Raw genomic sequence first — 20,949 nt, 5'->3', positions numbered from 1 at the left:
TCATGTTACTATATAGTGTAAGAGAGAAAGAGACAGACGGAATTGTGAGGGGAAAAAATGCTAGTACGAGGAATAATTTGGACGGAGGACTGGGAAAAGGAAAAATGTAAATTGCTGAATCTCTTTAGTTTGAATCTTTGCCCTCCTAGAGCGACCAATTTGATCCTTTTGTTAGATAAGAAAACTTTTTTCCTTGTAGCTCCTTCAGGATCTCTTAGGCTCTCTCTGTGTGTTTCGTGCGAAGCGGCGGCCAATGAGGAGTGTCCCGTTTGTGTACATATATATACATATACAAAACGTAAGTTTGGAAAACATTGACGATTCGAGGGTAGCTAGAATATATGTTGCTATAAGCTGAGGCTTTTCGTGGAAAATATCGTAAATGTTCGTGTTGCAGGCAATTCGTGTCCATTAATTCTTATCATTGGTAATGCTAGCCAAAATAAAAGCTTTATTACTGCTTACAACCTTGTTCCTACGTATTAGAGTGTTTACTCGAACAACTTTGTGTAATTTTCCTTCAAATCTGGACCAAAAAAATGTAAACAAACTCCAGAGAATCGTCATGCGTTATACAAAGGTTCCGTATTATAATGAAAATACTATGAAGAGAATATAGCTTTTGTATAATATTATGGAGAATTGTAGCCCTCTGGGAGAAAACACTGGATGGTTTCTGTGAATCAAGAGAAAAGATTTCATCCGTAGAGAGTTTATATTATAGCGAATTGCACACGTGTCTGGATTAAGGCGAGCTTTGGGCATTTGAAATGCTAGGTATAAGCTGAGAGAGTCAGCCAAGATTTCGTTGCTTAATTAAGAATTGCGAGGGCAATTCGTCTTAACAAATTAGCGGGAAGCTAACAAAAGGAAAATTGGTGCTTTAGCGTGTATTGTCAGTTGGACCGCCACCTGCTTCTCATAAATCATCCCCGTGCCTTCGAGTCAAACTCAAACGAATGCCTAACCAGTGAAAAGTCACAATTAGAATTGCACTCCTTCCAAGTAAATACCATCTTTACCGGCTAATCGATTTCCAACTCGACTCGTCTGAACTTTACAAAAACATTTACTCATGATAACACTTTTCATCCCTAAACTATAATCATCCGTCAAACACGCACACACATTTGTTCAGGCAACCGTTGATGCAGCTTTACAAATTTAGTAGCTAATTTTCATCAATCATCCATCCATTTATTTTCCTCGTATAAGAGTTTTCACGGGAAGCATTTACGTCTTCAGCGAATTTCAAACGAAATACCTCAGAAAAAACTGTTGTTGTGTGTTATTGTTTTCATCCTTTCTTTGTTTGTTTACATAAAATCGATCATTCATAGCTTCGTCGCAGCGTTCGCTGGAGTCGTTTCTCGGTGTTTTTTTTTCGACGATAAAGATTTTAATGGTTTATAATTAATTAATTTGATAGGAATTTCGCGAGCGCGTCGAAAAATTTCTCTCGGAGGGTAATTAATTGTATAATGAGGCAATTGTTAATGATCGAGGACACAATAAATGCATTGATCATGACCCAACGATGCAGCTGGATAGCTGGATCAGTTTTCATCATTAGCCTTTCCTCACGCTTTCCCTCCATCATTCTCCAGCTCTCAATGCTAGGATCGTCGTTGTTATGAAATAATTGTTGCGAGGTCACGCAAATATTTTTAGCGACATCTCCCCCCCCCCCCCCTCCCCTCTCTCTCTCTCGTTCTTTTCAGATTAGATATTTCAATAATCTAGCGCGGTCTCGACTCAACTACTATCTAGTCGCGATTGTTTCATGATTTCCGGCGTGTATGGTGTGACGCACAGGAACTGATTTCTGCGGTGTGCGGAATGTATGTGACGCAAGTTGCATTTTAATAAACGATGTAACGATAAGCTACCAGCTCTCGACATTCTGAGTCGCACAGAAACACAGGACCTATAGAACTTGGCTAGATTTTGCGATTTAGAAAAATCCCGCATAACTAATGGCACTTTTCGTGCAGCCAGGTTCATTCAAACCTGATTTACAAGGACACAAATAAAAAGGGGAGTTGAAATTTTATATATACGTTTCGTCTATTTATTACAACTTTCCTCTATACTTTTTCTTCGGTTTATGAAAATACTCCTGACGATTGAATTATTTTTTTCCTGCTTTACTATTATTAGTGATGGACTATTATTTTAATTTTTCCTTTGAATTTTTAGCGCTTATTATCGATGATCAGGAAATTTCCGGTATTCGTGAAGGAATTTGTCTGACTCGATCGGTGATACGGTTCCTTGCTTTCATACTTTTTTTAAATGAAAATGGTGCAGCATTGAAGATGAAGAGAGAGGGAAGTAACATTGAAAAGAAATTACCGAGTGTCGGTAAGTCACGTAGGTTCAAGCACATCTCTTCCTTATCGGCAGGTCGAGTTATCGACGGCTGCTCGCATTTAGTTAACTCTTCATTCATAGATGGCGCCACGTTACTCAACGACTTCGTCTACAATACACACAGAATAGCTTGTGTTGCATTGTTTACAAACAGCTTCTTACCAAATTTCAATCGTGCAAGTATACGACTCGTAAATGCAGATCTGTCAATACTGAGGGAGCATAATAAATGCAATTTTAGATGGCGCAGTATCGTATTAAGTGGGGGTGCAGTAGGGGACAATTTTTTTGGAGTATATTTTGTCAAAGCTCTGATTATTTTTTCTTTTTTAATATCCCAAACATCACAATTTTTTGCCAAGTTTAAACAATTTCTAAATTTTTATAAGAGCTTGTTGTAGTCTTGACTTAAACCTAATCTTTACGTAAAGGAAGAAAAAAATAAAAAGTCAGTGTTTTTCTTGAACAATTTTTATCTCCTCTAAAATACAAATACAATTTATTGGCGGCGATGCGCGATTGTGGGCTGGAAAATTGGACCTTGGGTCGACAAATTTCATCCCATTAAGGCTCTTTTATTTTTCCTGGATCGCGTCCATGTAAAAATACGTATTTTGCGGAGTAACCGGAAAACAGGAGAAGGTAAAAAGACGAAACTTGGCACAAAATTGTTCGATGCAGTAGCGGATGCAATATTCATAACGATGAGAAGACATATTGTTGCACGAATTGCACGAGCTTCGTGGTTTTATCAGTTCCAGTGGGCCAGAACAGATAAAAGTAAACTAGAATCACGATGATCCGATTAATAATTTTTCAATTGCTCTTTTTATCCGCACATTGCCTAATAATTGTAATAATTGTAAAAACTCTTATTACCCCAATCAATGGTACTGCTAATTACAATCGTAATTATATTAACGATAATGACATGAATTCGCGTTAAAACTTGGAGATAAAAAAACTTTGACATTTTACCATCGAGAAAATTCCACTTTCGGGTGAATTAAAAAAACTGTAGATAAATTAGATACTGTTTTATTCACATTTTTTTTGCACTTTATTAGTTTATTATGTGAGGGAAACTATTATTCTATCGAAGGGACCAATTTTCGTTGGAGCTTAGGGAAATCTGGTATGTGTATAAGGCGAAAGGTGCAAGCATAGAGAATTAACTTTGGCCAATAACAGGCCAGCTTTGAGGTATCAAAAGAAAAAGGTGGCTTTTGTTCTCATCCGCAGGGATTATCATACGCCTCCTGCACACCCTGCAGGGGTTCATTCGTGTCTCAGATTTTAATTTTTTTTCTTCTCTTTTTTCTGCTACGTCTTACTCATCACTCGTAATCCTCGTTACACCATAGTTCCTCCTTTTCCTCACCAGGTGCCTCGTTTTTCCTTTCATTGGTTCCATTATCCTTTTATTTTGCTCTTTCAATCCCTCATTAAATCGTCGTACCTACATTTTCACGATCCTTGGAATTCCCTTGTTTCACCGACACAAGTATCACAGCACTATCTCATCATCTCGTCTCCTCTGTATTTACATAATCCTCATTTACAGTTTTGTTAGTCTAATACAACAGCAACCTTTATAAATTTGCTAGTCATTGAAATTTTCTTCGACTGACTTTGTTTTTCAAATGTTAAAGAATTCTGTTTAATTTTTAATATCTTTGGTTATGAATGAATAAAGTCCCAGGCTACGTGAGTTAAAGTTTCGATCCTGAGACTTTAGGCCCGGACTTATGTTTGTTTACATTTTTTGCTATCACAATATAATCGGAACAGCGCGTGTATCTACTCGGTCTCCAATTTTGTTCGACTGGTTTTTTGCTTCAATTATATATAAAAATTCTGTCGATTACTCAATACCATTAGATATCACAATTTTCTTCGACTGACTTTGCTTTTTAATTGTCAATGAATTCTGTTGATATTTTAATATTATTAGCTATGGATGCATAAAGCCCAGGGCTCTTTAGTTATAAGTTTCGGTACTGAAACTTTGAGCCTGGATTTATCCCTCGTGGTACTTGGAACGCCTCGGGGTGTTTCGGTATTTTGATTCTTCGCTGCGAAAGCTACACCATCTTTAGCTACGCCGCTGCCCGCATTGCGTCGCACTAGTCTTACGCCGGCGCCTTACAGGACCGTACCTATACACCTCGGGGCCCCTTAGGTTTCTAAATAAAATTTTCCTAGAAATTTTCTTTTTTATTTTTTTTTCTTTAAAATCAACCATTTAAAAAATTAATATATAAAAACACTTGGCAATATATAAGTTTTGTGTGTGTGTGTTTATCAAACAATTATTTTAATTTATCGCAGAACCAATTTATCTCTCATCCATAATTCTACAATTTTATGCTCCCATTATAAATACAAATATGGAAATCGAGAGGAAACAAATTATTTTAAAGGTTTATCGCGCTTTTACTACTTGTTATTATCTCACACTGTGCTCTTCTTCAATTTTCCATTGCATAGAACGCCTTTCGGTCCACTGACGGTGGGAAATGCGGCAATAAAAGTTTCTTCGTGAGTACAACGAGAGTATTTTTGATGATGTAGCTGTTTTTCAGCGTTAGAAGCTATTAAAAATGCACGTTTATTTGGCAATACAACAGGAATACTCATTAAAACTTTAAGACTGCTTCGTACTTGGTTACTCCCACGCAGATTCCATTTCCGCCAAGCCCACTATTCTTGCCACTAGTAAATTTCATTGTAAACTATGGTTTTTACGGGTTAAGAGCGGTCGATCCTCAAAAACAAATTGTTTTCTTAGTTGAAACAATAATAAACGAACAAGTGTGTAATTGGGTTTCTGCAGAGATTAAGAGAACTTGGAGGTAGTTGAGCTTGGGAAATAAATGGTGTAGCGAGATTAATAAGAGAAATTCCTGTTATTCTTTGATTTGCTCGAGTCTCGGGGGAGGCTTAAAATATCGGCTGCGCTGTCGTCAAAATCGGAACTGATTACGTTTCTGCTGAAATTACAAGTTTCGAAGCAATCGAGCTTGGGAAATGGCCGAGGCGGCGGTAGTGCGAGAAATGTTTAGTTTTGTTCGTCCCTGGCTTGCCTCGATTCCCAAGGTGCACTGTCAAAATCGCAACTTTCATTGCGCGTAGTCCCATTATCTTCTTCCCGGATAACTAAACTTTAACCAACTTTATTCTCGGACAGAAATAGCAAAATTTGCGTTCGTTCGTCGAGGGCGAATGGCTGGCCAGTATTAACAAAAGAGACGTATTTATTTAGAAATTTGTCTTGGGCGATAAATAATTGCAATATTTTTTTGTACAATTTAAACTTTTCTTCCTTTAACGACGGAGTAAAGTTTGGTAAAAAGCTAAAACAAGCATATTGCACTCTTTTTAAATTAGCAAAGTGCATCCTTTCAGGTGTAGTGTCGACGAGCAGTTTAGAAGAAATTTGTCCATCCATCAGAAATCGATTTAAAGACGGGACCAAGTTGCAGGGTTTAAACGATGGATGGTGGTTTAACAAAATGTGTCGTCGATTCTTTTAATTTTTTTTTAGAAAAATAATGAAGAGTTTTGTAAAAAATCTCCAAGGGGAAAAGTCTTTGATGCACTCCCCTCGATATTATTATATACTGTACTCTATGCATCATCGTCAAGCCGATAATTGAAAATTCTAATTAGCTTCTCTCGACTCTAACCGTAATTCGTGCAAGCATATACATATATATTAAAGAGCTTGCATTTATCTCAGCGAAGCATTAGAATATAATAGAAGGAATTATTGGTGATATTTTGAAGCTCCGTCGAAAGGTATAAATGTTCCTTTTTACGCGACCTCCTTCATACATACTCTACACATACTAGCAACGTCCTGCATAGAAGCTAGGAGAGATATTAAGGTCCTTTATGAATTTTTCCATGATGGATACACATTATACTGGGGACATAATAAGTCAAAGTTTAAATCCATAAAAAGCCCAGGATAATAATGTTGAATAATAATTCCCTTTAGGGTTCGCGTGGAAAATATTGAAAATTAAAGCATACTTTAACGATGCACTGACGTAGATATATATATGTATAGGAGCTTTGAAATGTCGCGGTTAAACGATAGGATTGTTATCGAAATGTGCAAGAAGAGGCCGAGATTGCCGTGTTTGCGTAGCGTGAATAAAAAATGTCTCGATTACTTTGATACGACGTACAGGACGATTTATCCAGCGTGGGCTCGTTAATCATTCAAGCGCATTTTCATAAATGTGTGTGCTCGGCTTTCTCTAGGATAAATAGCTAGTTGGCGCAGCTCAGACAATAGCGTACATGGAAAACGCATCGACCTATAAACTTAGTCAGCCTAAGATACCACCAGCAAATGGAACCTTCCAATTATTTACCTCCCAAACCAGACTCTAAATTCTCTCGCTACGCTACCTCCTTCTTATATAGACGCAACATTTAGGTAACGATACCTCTGTGCATCCGTGTATATATACATACTTTGTGCAGAATCAATATATTATTTAAAGTTTGTCTTTTTTTATATATTTATTTAAAATTTTTAATTTTTATTTAAAAATTGTATGTAAAAGATAATTTATGTAGCGTTGGTAATTAAAGTATATTTAATTTGCAAGGATATAATGTATATTTATCTATTCGTATAAAATCAAGGCAATTTAAAGTTGAGTTTTATCAAAATTTTACACGTTTGCGATCAAATTTGTATAATTTAAGGATCTTCATAGTGGATAAAGGTAAATTTAAAATTTGCGAGGAGAGATAATCTAGTAGCGGAAGCGCCGAAACGTTTTGGATTTATCGTAGAATGGAATTCTGGTGACTCGTGGAGTTTCTTTGGCAGAAACGGAAATAACGTCGATAGATAATCGTAGCGAGCTGCATTTCCGACTACGTATCGTTTCCCCAGTTTAATCTATTCGCCTGTGCGTTACGTCATCAATCCACTTATAATTAAATAACCGTGTTCGGATACTACTAATCAATGTGACAATATAGTATATAGACATATGTATATATACGCTGTGGAAGTATTAAATACTCTCACCTCGTGGCAAATGTGGCTATGAAATTTAGCAACTAATTATTTGACCTACCGTGTTTGTGCTTGTGTATTAAAATGAGAGTATAGATTATGCATTGCGTTGGATATTCGTGAGGAGAATATTTAATTGTTTTCTACACTAATATTTGTCGTAGATATAATCTCAGTGTGAGAAAGAAAAATATTTTGCATGTAGAATTTAAAATTTGTTAAATCATTGTTACAGATTATAATCACGAAACTCTTTTATTTGTTTATTTTTATTCAAGTTCTCCTCTTTAACGTTGGATTTTATAATATCGATTAAAGGGTTTAATTTGTTAGGTTTTGCTAAGATTCGACGGAGGAAATTAGGAACAGAATACAATTCGATACCAAACTGGAATTAGAAGCTCCCATTCGACACGAGACTCGATTAGCCCTCTCGCTTTTAACCCTCGCGTGTCTCATCCTCGCTAAAAGCAAAAATAGACACAGTCCATCCTTCGAACGCCCAGGACTCTCCTACAGGTGCCCCCTTAACTTTCCTTTTACCCCGTTTAATATTACTAATTATAGAAAATTCATTGCTGCACAAGGTTCACTTTAAAAATACCGGAAATTAATCTTTTCGCAAATTTTATATTTTTTGCAATATTACATTTGGACTCCTTCCCTTTAGTAACACTAATTATAAACAATTAATAACCTAGAATAACTAATGCAGCATAATAATAACTCGCAACACTTTCCAAAGTGTATATTAAACAGTAACAAATCACAATTCGAAGAGATTGATCAATTTTGCTCGCCTTAGACGTCAAATTCCCCTTCCAATTATGCCATTACCATAGAAAATTAATTATTGCCTAACGATCATACTCGTTATTACACCGTTGACCAAAAAAATGGAGTTTTTCGTTACTCGAGTCAAGCGATGATCAGGCAAGGCAGGACTTATCGTTTGAAGTTTGCCACGAAGAGATCCTCAAGGTTTCCAGCAAGTTGAATCGCACTCGCGCTTAAAATGCTCGTCTTTTTGGTTAAAGGGACGATAAAATCGCGAATTAGTTGCTCTCGTGCGCTGTTAAGGGATTTCTCAGAGTGCTTTTCGATATGGATCTGACCTTGCTGTGTTGGCTTTTATAAAAGCACAGCATATGCATATTGCGAGAATTATGCATATTAGCCAGGGTTGCGAATGCATATATAGCCCAGTGACCTCGTTCCCAGGTCATTCCTAGGAGAACCTGTCGTCTCACCTTAATTATCGCGTACACACATCGCGAATTTATTATTCCCCTTCAACCTTAAAATTTCCAACGTCGCGTCGTCCACAATGCAATCTGACCTTCTTACACACGATAAAAACAATTCTTAACGAGAATCACTTCCTATCTTCATCATTAATACGATCATTACTCGCACTATGACACATATTTTCAATTCTTATATCACAAGCTCCTCATCAAGTTTCAAGGAAATTTTCTTCTCTTTACAAATACACAAATTCATTAATTAACATCGATACTCTTAATTATTGTTTGTTTTTTCCACAAACCTGTTGAAATTGGTGTTCATTGAACTTTATCATAAATAACAAGGTTAAAAATTGTATCATCGACTTCTGCTTGATTCTCTTCTAAAAATGTTTCCATTTTTTCTACAGTGATTCATTAATCAACACCTATATATATATATATATATATATATATATATATATATATATGTGATTCTCGATCAATGATTAATCCTTCCACAAGCCCAGCAAAACTGATTTTCATTGAATTTTCTCATAAATAACCTACAGTTTAATTCTGTGGTATTCGCGGTTCAATTATCGCCTATATATATATCGGAAATCCACTGCCAATGCGTATACTTAAATGTGTGCATGGTAAACGTAGTATATTTGTCCACAATACACTTATCGCGGAGTGCGAAAAATTCCGACGTTGAGGGATTCTTTCCATCCAAGGAAATTCCTCGCGAACTCTGAGAAAGCTCCGGGGAATAGTGGGAGGACTGCAAATCTCGCGAGAGATTTAAACGAGTGGCCACGAGCCCGTAAAAAACTAGCACATTTCGAGCTTTATTTGTTACGGCCACAGCAATTCGTTGCAAAAACCACGAGGAAATAAAAATATTTTACTTCGCCTCTGTATTATCTGCCAAGTAAAAATTTTTTACGCAACACTCCTACCTCTGTTATTTTTCAATTCCCAGCGTAAGAGCACTACCGAAATTTTTGCAAATTTTTTGTATCGAGCTAAATGTGCGTATTATTACTTTTTATTCGCACAGAAAGGACGAATTTATATATACATAGCTGTTAAAATAGCTTTGTTTCCTTTGACATTTTGATAAACTCGGACGTTATCAGGTTGTGTCAAAGGGAAACAAACGATTTGAGGAATGCCAATGACTGAAGAATGAACAGGATCCGTAAAGCATCTCTCAGCCTTTATCGAATCCCTCCAGCGACTACTATTGAAATTCCTTCTACCCCGGCCATAGGGAGGGGGAGAAAAATTTTATACTACCCCCCTCCCCCCTTTCCCTTATACAATCTTAATCAAATCTCTTTAAAATAAAGTGCCCGATTAAACTGAATGAAATTCTTCAAATGGTTGCCTCCATTGTCAGTACAAATTTCAGTATAGGTACAATTTCTATAGAAAATCAAGCGTATCGTAGTGGGATATTCAAATTGTAAAAATTTAATCAAAGCTGTGCATGGTAATAATCATTTTGTCGACAGATTAACGTGAAAAATTAAAATTATTCGTGTGTCTTTCAAGAATTCCTGAAGAAAATGCATAAATGTCCTGATGTAACAAATAAGAAAATGTATACAATCTTCGAATAAAAAATTCTGATGCAAATAATTTATTCAACGATTTCTTTTCGAAGCTATACAAAAATTACTACAAAATGATTGATTTGTTTTTCTACTTTTGTTTATTATTTGCATAAAGTTCACTAGTTTAAATACTTCGGAGTATAAATACAAGAGGACGCGCATCTCCGTATTTATAAAAGATATTAAAGTTTTACGTAGGTCCTCTTCTAAAGGTCTTTCTATTTGAATTCAGAAAGGTCTTATCTAAATTTTCATATCTCTAATAGTTACGGAGATGTATGCTTTGTTGTACTTATGTTTCTAGGCGTTTTAACCAGAGAGGATCCTGTACATGACTTAATTGCGGTTTTAAAAAATTCCTCTCTGGGTAGTCCTAGAGTCTCCCTATTCTATTCAAGAACGGAAAACTTTGGTTGTAAATTAATCATCCTCCCTAATTAACCTGTTATTCAAGCATGTAAGAATAATTTGTCTCCAAGTCTCGATCATCCCCTCCGAAGACCACTTTCCGGCGACGAAATCGATTTCGGAGTTTAATTAACGAAGCTAATTTAAACTTCTCTGAGCGATTGGGTGCTCGTGCGACCTTCTCAGCATCTTCAAAGCACCGCTATTTTATTTATAATCAATCGCAAATGCTAGGATAAATCCACTGATCGGAGAACACAAGTTGAGCCTTGAATTAGAGATTTTTAAAAATCGCACGATTCATCAACACTGATTTACAGTTTCGCCACAGATTTGTTTGGAGATCCTGACGAGTGGCTGAAATTGATCAGCCTCTCCCAAAAGTATACCGATATTTTATTCACAATTAATTAATCAACCACCCAGAGAGCAAAAACTGCTTTTAATGAGAAAACTTAAAAATCGCACGATTCATCAACACTGATTTACGATGACGTGGGATTCGCCTCGGAGTAAGGTTAAAATTTCTGCGGAAGCAAGCAGAATTCGCGAGATTGCATTAGCGCTTAATTCCAGTGACACAAATCCCCAGCATCGACTACTGCATTATTATATATAGAAAAGCGTGCGTCGGTGAGTGGCAGAAGTTGATTAAAACCGTGAAAAAAGGGATGTGTGCGAGAGGGGAAGAGAGGAGAAAATTAATGAATAAAAATGATAGGAGTGGAAGGAAGAGGAGGGGGAAGAGGAGTTTGATGGGTTGCGGTGGGAACTACCGTAAATGGCTAGAATTTTATGAAATAATCGATGCTTCTACCCATTACGCGAATCCTGCAACTATACTTTGCATCGTTAGCGTCTTTGTTCACTTTCGCCAACGGAACTTCCCATCAACTGTGGTAGAGAAAAATCCATAACCGTTACGACACTGTTTGCACGAGACGCGGAAATCGATACTTTTTCCTACACACGCAAACGAGCGCCTGTAAACACGCATTTCCCCCCTTCCCCCTACCCCATATGCTACCTTCAACTTGTTACTGGAAAAATTTCAACTTTATATCAGTCGTTGAACTTCGTAGGAATTTTTCCATCGCTTACGTATTACAATGCAAATGGTTTTCAAAAATTCAGTCCTCTCTTGATATAGGGGAAACGAATGTAGAGTTGAGAGAGAAAAAATTGACCACGTAATTTTACTATTTTTTTTCGAATTTTATATAAAGTCTGGAACGTAAAAAGATTTGGATCATACAAGGACATAAAATTCTATTTATCTTTGTAAATAGAAAAGAAATCAATTTTATTTTCACACGACTTTCGAAGCTTCTTTCGATTTGGATTCAGAAAGATCTCGTACGAAAAATCGATATATCTCTTTTAATTGCAAAAATAAATAGAATTTCGTGTCCTTAGTCCAGATCGTTGTACTACATTTATACAATAATATACACTATAAGAATTTTGACACAATTATTTTAAAGTAAAACGTAGTAAATTTCAAGAGAGCATTTTTTCTGAACTCGAAGACTGAGGAAATTTTTATTGAGAGCGGTAATAAGCTTGTAACGGGGAGAGTCGAGTGCATATTTCTAGTCTCGGTAACCGATTGGCTGGATTACGAAAAATACCGCGGATAACAATTTTAAGAAGGAAGGGAAAATTTGATGAAAATAGAGAAAGATAAATTGGATAGGCGAGGTTCATGTTGTTAAACAAATGGAATAAATGTAAGCTGTGAAATATAAGAAAGAACGATATAAGGACGAGAAGTTGGAATTTAAGGCTGATAAATGGGCAGCAGCGTCCTTTGCAGAAGTTAAATGGGCTAGAATCTACGTTTTTCGTCCGAGAAAGTGGTAGCTTTCTTGCCATTTCTCCTATTTAGGTTAGGCCGTGCTGAAGAACGTGTCAACAGGTCTCTCATTTTCTCTATTCCGTGCTCTTCCTATAACTATCTCGTCGAACTTTCCAGAATCCCGCGTTAATCCTTACTGTCTTGAGGGGGAAGGGGGAGGGTGGGTGAGGGGGTTATCTTGCAAAGTTCCTCCTGCTATCTTCAAATTACACGGTCTATAATTCCGGATAATACCTTTTATCGCTCTCGCCAACTGCAGGGCTAAGCTACCCCTTATCTTTTTATTTTCATTTATTATGGTTTATCATAAACATACACACGTATTATACACGTAATCCTATTCACACCTAAATTAAAGAGACTTTTAAGCTTTAACGCTTTCGTTGGTTGAAAGAAAAATATAATATATATATGTAAGAGTCGTGTGATTTATAAATTGAAAAAGGCGTTCCTGGAATTATTGGAATAATAAGGGAATATACGCGTGGCATGCTTTATAAAATGTTGGAACGGTTGGAACACACGGCTGATACCCGGATGCCAAGGCGAATTTAAAGTTTTATCCTGAAAGTCCCTTTAAACTAGTCGACTTGTGGGATTTGAAAAATTTAAGGGAGCTCCAGGCATTAAAGTCTCCCAGTAGGTGCATCAGGACGTGCCCCGTTTGCAAAATGAATGCATTTCGACAGGCAAACCTGCTTGAGATCCATACACGTATTCCCCCTAATTTTTTAACAGCTCCTTTTTTCCTCCCCTACGAAAATAAATGAGCGAGAAGAGACAAAGACGAATAATCCAATTATACACGCAGCTATACTCCCTCAAGTAGTAAAATTTTCAATTACCCATGATACGGCTACTTATTAATTAAGCTGAAATGCATTTTAATTAGTTTGAGTTAGGAAAATGACTATAATTAATTAAACGTGCTAGCATTAGCTGGTAATTGCTGCAGCAAGTCCCGCTAATCGTATTTTTCATTTCAACCGTACCGTCGTTTCTATATTGACTAATTTTTGCAAAATAACACGCGAAAAAAGAAGAAATGTTTAAATGTGTATGTGTATGTGGCTTGTAAGGGAGTTTAGGCAGTGATAGCTTCCGTAAAATAGTAACGTGCATTGCTTGTGTTTTTGGTTTCAGAGGCGGAACCTCCAGAGGATCGCTTGAAATGGCAATTGAGGTAAGAGAAATACTTAAATTATAATGGTTTCTTGTCTCTAAAAACTTGTAAGTTTCTAAGGAAAGAAATATTACATTTTTACAAGTGTGTTAAGACTGCTCTCTATTGAAAAACTATTCCTATCGTTAATTGCAACGTTCGAACTCTATTAACGTCTTCGTTTCCTTTGACGAGCAAGTTTTTATAGGCAAAAAACGTTCGAGCGTCCAAGAGAGAGAAAAGGATCGATTGAGTCGATGGAAAAAACATGTGAGAACTTTGAACACAGAGTAGAATTTTTATAAAACTACAAAATTCTAATAAATTGGATTCTCATGTTTTGCGGATCGATTAAGATTCGACGAGAAGCGTAAGCTCTACTGGAGAATAATTCGATCAAACTTTCTCGATTAGCGAATTTTTCATAAGATTATGTATATAATCGAGCTGAATTTTCCTCCTCTTAGCTTCTCAAGAGAATATGTCGTTTGGATTGATGAAACTGGACACATGGGTCATTGAAAGGTATAGGATGGAAAAAGAAACAGGGTGGACTGAGAGTGAATTGGAGGGAGAAGAGAAGGCTTTTATCAAACTTTATCGATTAGTGAATTTTGTTTAAAATTGTGTAAAATATAGATGGACATTTGCCCTCGAAGCTTGCAAAGATAAGAGAGTGTAATATATCGTTTAAATTGATGAAACTTTATTGATTAATAAAATTTACTTAAAATTTATAAAATATAGATGAACTTTTACCCTCGAAGCTTGCGAAGGGAAGAGAATGCAATATATCGTTTAAATTGGTGAAAGTGGACATGGGGTCGTGAGAAAGGTATAGGAGATTGAGGATGAAATGGGTGGGTTTAGAGGGAATTGGAAAAGGAAAGAAAGGAACAATAAAGAAGAATATAGGAAGAATAGTTATAACGGTCACTTTGTTATAACGTTTGGACACGCCTCATTCGCAAGCAACTAAGAAATCAATATCCCTCTCCGTCTCGACGACATGTCTGAACAAGGTTCGACTTATGACGTACGTGCTTCGCATTCGAACTAACGTCGGATTGAGAAATTAAAGCACACTACTCTCTCTATCTCTCTCTCTCTCTCTCTCTCACTCTCACTCTTCCTCATGATTAATTCAAATTCTCCCCCACCCCTTTCCACACTCCTAGTCCATAAATCTCTAATAAAATCAACAATACACCATATTAAAACCCCATTGAATTTGCAAGGTTTGCCAAAAAAGGATCCACTCTTATTATATTCCCTGTGAAGATTTCCTTTAAGAACTGAAACCTTTACATGTATTTTTCAGTGGAAATGGATCTAAAAAGTACCGGTGAGATCAGAAATACTCTTTGCAGGTTTACAGCTTTTCGCGAAATACGCCAAGATATTTTCTCATTCCATTTATATCTCGTTCTCTAATAGCACCCGGCCACTATCCTTTTACTTCCTCTCTCATCTCTTCTAACGGGAATAATGATATAATATGCAGGGGATAAAAAGTCCTTAATTATGTATAAAAAAAAAATGGAAAAAAGACCCTCGGGGTGAAAATCATTGAATGTAAAGTCGAAGGAAAAATAAAATAGGATGGGAGGAGTGATTTAGGTGAAATGGAAAAATTAAAAAAAAATCGCACATTTATATATATGCAAAACTGTATTTACAGTCGTGTCTATGGATCTATGTTTACGAGTCAAAAGCACGTGTATATACCGGGAAAAATTGTACATAATTTTTCAACCTATTAACGTCTATTCTTCATATTAATAAACTAATTTTGTTAATATCATCGAATAATTCGTTATTAAGTGAGTTATTCATAATATCGATAAATTTAGTTGAGTGATATTACGAACAGCTGTTAATAGATTGAAAAATTATGTAAAATTCTGCTCAGTGTGGGTGTATCGATATGCAAGCGCGTGGAACGCATAGTTATTTTCACTTTTTCACTCTCATCTTTTTGCATATCCTGACTTCCAGTATCCTTTTAGGATCCAGCTATTTCACCCGACACTAAATGTAACACGAAAATAATTAAAAGCGAGAAATGTATACAGATCAGTGAAAATCGTTGAATTTAAAGTCGAATGAAAGAAATAAACAAAATATAAGAAATGATTTGGTGAAAAAACAAAATTTTCCATATATTCACGCATTTACGTGTACACAAAACTGTACAGAATCGCGTGTACAGATCTGTGTTTACGAGCTAAAAGCACCTATATATGTATATCTTTGTGCGAGCGTAAAACACACACAGTTATTCTCACTTTCCTACACTCATCTTTGTGCATATCCTTCCTTCCAGTATCCTTTGTCGGATCTAGCTATTTCGCCTGGCGTTGAATATAGCGAGAGAGGGAGAGAGAAGAGGAATTAAGAGCGAGGAAGGTAGAAGACAGAAGGAGAGATGGAAAGGGGCTGAAAAGAGGGTGGAAAAGGGGTTGAGGGGTCCCCAGCAGGTGGGTGGAGATCGATAGCACCGCGACCTAGCTTTACCAGAGACCAGGCCGTGAAAGCTACCAACTTCAACGCTATACGCACATGCTATACGAAAAGTAATTAGCCCTTCTTACCCCCTTCCCCCCTTTACATACACTCGATTCACTCTCCTCAACGTTTAAAACACGCGGATCCTATACGGCAAATTCTACCCCATTTCTCTCATCAACTTTGCGAGAGTCTCGCGAAAAGATCAATTTTTTTATTATTTCTCTTTTATTACACTTTTTTAATCCTCCCCCCTCCCCCTATCTCTTTTTAAAGTCTTCGGGATTAGAATCTTTCGCTCCGGTGCACCGGAGAATACCGTTATAAAGAACAGAGAAAGATTCCCTTATTTTCTCCGAAGGAAAAGCACAGTGCGTAAATCTTTCATTATCGCGAATCGACTTTTCCGAATGAAACTCGTTTAAAGCTTTGTTCGAGTTCTTATATAGCAATTTTGCAGAGCCCGATGAAAGTCAGATGCGATACTAAAGCTGACATCTTTTTAACGAGCAAAGCTTCATCTTTTCGTTATAACGTTATTTATTCGTCATTGTGCGAGGTTTTCCACCAACTTTATTACCAAGTTTATGACCTTTAAAAAAGTAATATGTGTCTAGTATATAAATAGTCGGATCAGAGGCGGGAGGAAAATTTTGCTGAATTTTGCCTCTTTCGATATATATATATATATATAGATAGGCTTACGGATAGGTGGCTGATCATTAACCCTGAAATACCTCGCATATTACCTTGGGGAGACACCTACTACATGCCACGTACCTTCGATCTTCCAAAGCGATAACATAAAAATTAAGTTGGACGCCTCCTGTGTGTCCAGATAACATCGATTCGTTTACTGAAAAATTTATACGCTACTCTCCTCTCTTCTTTCACTTGGACGTACAATTTTGTGAAAATAAAACTAATTTACCGTGAAACTTTACACGCTCTTCGCTCTTTAAAATGATTTTCTAAATAAAGAAATATTTAATTCATGAGAAACTTCTTACGTTCTGTATATCTCAAGTGGATTTTATTCGGTGCGAAAAAAAAGTTAGCGTGTAATCGATCACGCGTAAATTTGCTCGTTAACTATTTATTCCCTGTTTTTTTATTTTATTATTATATCGCTCGTTGAAATGTGTTCCTGCAAAACACCTTGTTCCTCCATCCTCCAATTTTCTTGCTTCGCTAATGCGCAGTGTCAGGTGGGAAAACTATAAATCTTTAGTTTTGCAAAGTCCTATTATTGTTCGTGTCGCGAGGAGTTAAGCAGCTATCGTTTTATTCGTCAAATAATTTCTCGTGCGACAATTTGAATGAAGAAAAGCGTATAGGTATATACACGAAGCGAGTCAACTAGAGGTATTTCCAGTTTTCGAAGCAGCCACGGTAAGTGCTTCTATACTGTATAATTTCATAAAGATTTTACGTTCGACCAGGCACACACACGACTATATGTAGTGGTCGAATGCAAGAGTTTTCTAGAGCGATGAAAAGATTTAATGGGAACTCTCTGACGTCGTTGTATATGTATGTACGATTGGTGGTGGGTCGTTGAAACACCTTTCCTCCCAGTCTCTCGTGTGTGCCTGCTAAATTCTCCTAGTCGAACCACTACTCCAGTATAATATGCAAGTAGGTCAGGGCATCTTACAACTTTCAACGTCATTGAATTTCGGCTAAGCCGAGCATTACGTGCAAACCCAACTTCCGACGCGACAACTTGGCAAAACTTTTTCTCTTTCTAATAGCAGTGTATATGGCATTCCTATTCTTATGTCACTCTAGTACTTACCACTGTCACCATTAATCCAACCGCTTATTTCCGCAAGCACAAGCTACCCTTCGCTTCCGGTTAATCTTGTTTCTATAAAATTCGTTCCGCGATCCTTTAAAAAAAAAGCTGCTTTTTTTTAATCATAAAAATGTGTCGAATAGTAATTAAGCTGTTGTATAATTAGAGATTACATTTGTTAATTTTGCCAAGCTATATTATTCATTCAATCGCTTATTTGCGGAAGAAATTTGCATGAGACCTCCGGGTAATTTTGTTTGCACATCAAACGTTAGAAAACCCTTAAAAAAACTGTTTTTTAGTCAAAATATTTTTAAAAAATAATTAAGATTCTGTTTATGAGAGATTTAAATTTATTAATCTCATCAAACCGAACGATTAATCGAAACGCATAGTATATTTGCGGAAGAAAGCTGCATGGAACTTCCGGTTAGTCTTGTTTCTATATAGCAAACGCTGGAGGATCCTGCGAGATAGCTGTTATATTGTTCGTGTAATATCCGGTTGCGCAGGATCTCCACGTGGTCTGGTAACTCCATCAAAGAACGGAGACAGTGAGTAGGGTTGCCTGTTCATTTAGTAACAGTAAGCAACACCGCGACGCCTGTAATTATTAATCAGAAGGAGCTGAGACTGCTAGAGTAGCTGACTGATGCACGCGCGCGCGCGCACCCAACACAACAATTTACTAATTGCAACTGCATGTTCCAAGCTTGAAGCAATCTCCAGTTTCCCTCGATCGATAATCTCCGAGAACTACCACTTTCGGTCATCACCCCCCCCCCCCCCTCCTCGCTCTCTTCCCTCCCGAAACCTATTCTCCACTTTCTCATTTGTTTCCACAAATTTATCGCTATTCACCTCGATCAAACGCGACTCTCTCTTTAACCTTATCGCTGAACCCACTTTTCATTTACAAAGCAACCTTAATCTCTTATTTTTTGCATTCACTTTAATTCACACAGACCAAATTCTGAGAAACAGTCTCGTTTAATAGGAACCTTAAAAATTAAAGGCAATTACGACACTGTCTTTTCTACCTGATGCTAAATTAATTTTTCATTTATAAAGTAAATACAATTTTTTGTACCTTACATGCGCTTTAATTAAAGAGTAAATTTCGAGAATAATTTTGTTTATCAAAGGACCTTGAAGAAATAAAAAATACATGAAAATTATGTCCCTTGCGCGCTTGTCACTGCGTAATGTAAATTCATTTTTCATTGATAAATAAAACTTAATATCTTGTTTCCTTCGTCAGCTGTGATAGATCAATCATATTTAAAGCAACAGTTGAATAAAAATGATAGAAACTGATACGTAACGTTTTATATAATTCGTCGAGTCTCGGTATAAAGTGCAGTTTTCGCGTGCCTCAAAGTGCACGAGAAAATTCAGCATCTTCCTGGAACGAGCTTGCAAGGAGCATGCATATATAGTCGATGGTGGATCGGGCAAGGATCGAGAGTAAGCGGAAATGGAATATTGCGGGACTGGATATTTATACGAAGAATTTAAATTGCAATATTTAGTTAAATGGCGGGGGGGGGGGGGGAGAAAAAATGGTAGGGGTAAGCGCGATATTGTATAATAGCGTGTAACGAATGAGACTCACGCAAGGAAAGTGGCGAGGCTCCGGCAAAGCTCGAAAGTCCGGGGGTAAATATCGATTTTTGCGGTCGACGCTTATGTAGGCGTGGAGCATCATTAAAATCTGCTCGATAAACTCTCTGGCCAACTGCCCTCAAACCCCTTGCCCTTCTTTACCAGCACCGACCCATCTCAGCCGCGAATATTTTTAAACCAACCATTAATTTTTTTCCCTGCATTAAAAACATTCAAATTCATGCTAATGCTGATGGACGATTCTCTGGGAAATTAAGCCCAAGCTTTATACACTTTCCTTCCACTTTGCATCCTGCGCACAATAAGCTTCCGAGGAAACCTCTGTACATTGAATAAAATTTTCACTGTCGTGCTTCCATTTCTTTCATTAAAATTCGTCCAATGCATGACAATCGCGAAAAGTCATTGAATTGTTGACAATTTTCGAGGACGCTTATAATACCTGCAGTGTATTGTTTTTCGACGGGGGAAAATGTGGGATGAAAATTTTACGGAGAATAAATAAGAGGGAAGAAAGTGTGCTGCGTTTATTCGAACCACCGAGAGGAGAAAAAATGCGAGAAAATATTACCGACAGCTATAATACAACTCGCTTTCAAAGGCAACGGTTGACTGTGTGTGGAGAAACACAGTGGGAAATTTTCTACTGCTTCTATTTTTAATGCCTGACACGATATTAGAAACCATTAGATTTTACAGGCCTAACACCTTAATTATAATAATTATCTTAATAGAAACATTGGTGAAAATCGTTTACCGCAACAGTAATCGTTTCTTTCTTCAAACGAATCCTTCGTTCAAAGTGCAAAGTGGCACTTAAAATTAATAATACGTGTGCGGTATTTACAATAATTGAACGAAACTCATTACTGTCGTGAAAAATGTAATTTATGTTAGAATTGCGGGTAGTTAATTTTTTTAATTTTCTCACTTAGAAATTGTAACATGCTTGATAATTATTTAAAGATTATTTTGGGAACATATTTTCTCTTTGATAAATTATCAAAGTGTATTTTTCAAATAATTAAGATTTTATCATTTTGTATATATTCTTTAAACGAATAATAGACTCGATTATAAAACACGATAGATTTATGTTTCAAATTATCATAATTTATAATTTTCAATATTCATCGAAGAAATATTAAATGGTTCAATATTTTATATTCTCAGGACTTTGAAAAGACAAATTGTAAAAATGAAAATGTTTTATATATTTGAGGGGAGTAAAGCTGTTAAATTCTTCATTTTCTGAAAAGCCAGCGAACACTCTTTCTATTTCGTCCGCGTGTGCCTGATTGTACAAAGGGTTCAGCCAGTA

At 36.6% G+C, this 20,949-nt stretch overlaps 2 protein-coding genes across 2 annotated transcripts in view; both read left to right on the top strand.

Moving 5' to 3' along the window:
- The window catches only part of Nca (neurocalcin homolog), a 101,188-nt gene that overhangs the window by 8,203 nt on the left and 72,036 nt on the right, over positions 1 to 20,949 (top strand). The gene's annotated exons all lie outside the window — the stretch shown is intronic.
- The window catches only part of LOC136776977 (neuronal calcium sensor 2), an 87,207-nt gene that overhangs the window by 7,301 nt on the left and 58,957 nt on the right, over positions 1 to 20,949 (top strand). The window contains exon 2 of the mRNA XM_066732946.1: positions 13,678 to 13,717. The gene's annotated coding sequence lies outside the window, so the exon portion shown is untranslated. The remainder of the gene's footprint in view (positions 1 to 13,677; positions 13,718 to 20,949) is intronic.

Source organism: Prorops nasuta, unplaced genomic scaffold, assembly GCF_024137725.1.
Source record: "Prorops nasuta isolate Cenicafe-Biocafe unplaced genomic scaffold, Cenicafe_Pnas_1.2 PNAS00010, whole genome shotgun sequence".
Classification (NCBI taxonomy): domain Eukaryota; kingdom Metazoa; phylum Arthropoda; class Insecta; order Hymenoptera; family Bethylidae; genus Prorops; species Prorops nasuta.
The sequence above is the reverse complement of the archived record's forward strand: the minus strand, read 5'-3'. Positions and strand labels throughout refer to the sequence as shown.